Below are 2,554 nucleotides of genomic sequence, written 5' to 3' on the forward strand. Positions count from 1 at the left end.
TATTTTCATACCTCTTTCTTGGATTTTGCCCGTTTATTGGCCCAGAATGATCACATGACAGGGCAATAAATCCGCATATGACACTCACTGTGAGATATCTCTTTTTGCCGATATTGCGTGTACGCGCATGCACACGCGCGCTTGACAAAAAGCTACGGTAAGTTCGAGAGCGAACATTTCCCGCACCTTTTTGTGAGTTTTTGCGTGGTACCCATGATACATTTTGTACGTAGGCTACCAGGGATTCGATCAACGATCGCGCTCGTATAACAGACTCGTTCCCGCAGGGTAGAAGGTAATGCAGGGCCCGCTAGCCAGACTCCATGTACTCACCAGTACCCGCACTAGTTTCACATTACACTTTACGCAATTAAAGGAAGTGAGGGAATGCAGACGGTATCGCTTACGTTTGTTTATAGGTTAATTGTACAGTTTGACTGTAGGCCTATCGTCTTTGCTTTGCGTAGCCCAGGGTGTTCAAAACGTCATATCCCACACCACAGCAGTCAATGTTAAATTATTATCGAGATTAATCACAACTTTTTTTCTTGTGGCACACACCTTTTGCAGTATTCTCCTTGATAATGTCAAAATGGCCTCTAGAACTGTTGCTTTGACTTCTTCAGTATTTTACTCTGCATCCAAATCTCTTGTCTAGAGCTAGGTCTAGGTCTTTGCTCCATTGGAAATGCGTGGAGACGCATAGACTTAGCTAGGGAGGTTATGGCATTGTAGTCTGAGGGTCATTATTTAGTCTAGTAGGACTTTCAACGATGAGTTTAATCCCCGATTTTTGAAGAAACAGAAATGGAGAGAAAGTCCTACAACGTGTTAATACTTTCCAAAATGTCATGACGTGTCATGTATCATGCAGAAGTGTTTTTTCACTGATTTTTGATAGAAGCAGTTCCATTCATTTATTAATTCTATTAATTAACAGAAAAATTATATTCATTGAAGTTTGGTAAAAACATATTTCTACCCATAAATTTTAGACAGAACGTCTCATGTTATGGATGATAAAGTCGTTGATAATAACATTTAGTTGTCCCTCAAAAGCTAGTATAGACTGTCTACCCCGCACTTTCGGCAAATTTGTCATCCATAATCTTCCCTCGCCCCTCCGCCATACTTGGCCGAACGTACACGTACTAATGCATGCATAACGTTATAGATAACCAGACTGATACCCTCGCTGCATGTTTCAGTAGTCTGAGTGTAAGCAAGCAAGCAAGGGAGTTGCTGGATATTGACTTAAAATTCCGCGAAACATGATAAACAAACTCCAACTCACCCAAATATAGAGCTCATAGTTAAAAATGCTAGATTGCCAAACACTGGATAACTTTTTGTGGGATTTTTCATAGACGCGAGAGAGGTGGAACATGGCGGCTGGTCACCTTTCTTCATTCAGTCAGTCACCAGAAGGTGTGCATGCTTAAAAAAAAATAAAAAGCCTCTCGTACCAGTTTTCTTTTGCCATGTCACCCCATTTACAGGATTCAGGAAGTAGGACCACCATTTTGTCGCGTAATGACAACTTTTCCTATTCCAAGGACAACATTAATTAGTCATACGTCAAAAAAAAAATAAATAAACGACGGACAAAAAACATTTGTTACCTGGAATAGATTCTGAGGTCCATTTCAAACCTTGTGCTTTTGCCGTGTCGAATATGATTCGACTTGATGATTTATATTAGGCACGGCATAAACACGACGTTTGAAACCAATTCGGCTCGGCATATTGATATTGGTATGGCAGAGGATTTCGGCTCGACAGGGTCTGCTGCGCTTATGTCATTAAGTATGGTAGAAGCACGGTGTGATTTCAAACGTTGTCCGACTGCCGTGTCAAATACAATTTCTACTCGAAAGTGGTCCTAAACTTCGTTAATAATTAGTTATGCGCATGTTCACAACGTGTAGTAGGGGTCTAGAGTTGAGAATCAATCATTGACAAACAAACGCAGAAATATGGCGACTAAAATGGAAATTTCTCAAAACGCTCTGGGCAGATTGCAAGACGGAGCTTGAGGTTTCAGTTACACAATTTCTTTGTCCACTTCCTGCTTGATGTGATACAAAATAAACTAAAAAGTAACCGTTGAAACTAAAAATCATGTCCGAATGTTGGAATAATAATAGGCAGAGAGATGACAAAATCACGTTTCGTGCTGTGCTAGTCCGCCATGTTGGATTCAGTATTTCAGTTCGACTGGGCTTTTGAATTAAGTTCAATGTTGGAAACTGCTGTGCTTGCGCCATGCTAACGTCGCTCTCAATTGAACTGTATTCGACGTAAGGACAACGTTTGAAATGGGCTTAACTTGTTTCCTGCAAAGTGACCAATTCCGCCCCGTTAATGGCAGGTAGGGAAAAATGGGGGTTAAATATTGTTTCTGAAACTTTCCAGGGCAAATTAGGCGAAATACGTATCAAGCAGTCGATAAATGTGCTTCATAAGTTTAGCATCTAAAATTTGTGTTGTAGTGGGTGAAAAATGCAATGAATTAATTGTCACGTGCGTATAAAGAGTAAAATGTGCAAATATT

The sequence above is a fragment of the Acanthaster planci genome, linkage group LG13, assembly GCF_054643075.1.
Source record: "Acanthaster planci isolate LZ-2023a linkage group LG13, COTS_SCS, whole genome shotgun sequence".
Classification (NCBI taxonomy): Eukaryota; Metazoa; Echinodermata; class Asteroidea; order Valvatida; family Acanthasteridae; genus Acanthaster; species Acanthaster planci.